This window comes from Myotis brandtii, unplaced genomic scaffold (genome assembly GCF_000412655.1).
Source record: "Myotis brandtii unplaced genomic scaffold, ASM41265v1 scaffold35, whole genome shotgun sequence".
Lineage (NCBI taxonomy): Eukaryota > Metazoa > Chordata > Mammalia > Chiroptera > Vespertilionidae > Myotis > Myotis brandtii.
In genome coordinates, this window is record NW_005363467.1 from 1,172,068 (window position 1) to 1,172,485 (window position 418).

The following is a 418-nucleotide window of genomic DNA, read 5'->3' on the forward strand; positions in this document are numbered from 1 at the left end:
AGCCGCGTCTGTGTGACCGGGACAGGCCGTTCCGCTTTCCTCCCTTTGTCTCTGGGACAAAACCGGGCGGTGGCCAGGGCACCGAGCCTTGGTCGGCCGACGTCGCCCTCCTGACACTGGGCCACTCTTATTGCTTCCCTCTTCTTCCTTCGATCACTTTGTTCTTTTTTTATATTTCTATTGGTTTCACAGAGAGAGAGAGGAAGAGAGAGAGAGAGAAACATCAGTGATGAGAGAGAACATGGACCCCAGGCAGATATAACCACCCTCCTGCAAGGGGCTTCTTCGTCTCCAGACCCCAAACACGCCCCGTCATGGGCCTCCTTTCCCCGCCGCACCCCAAACCCAGGACGAAATGAACCGCGTCGTCTCGGCTCAGAGCACGTCTGCCCGGTGACGAAGGATCGCGGGAGGACGG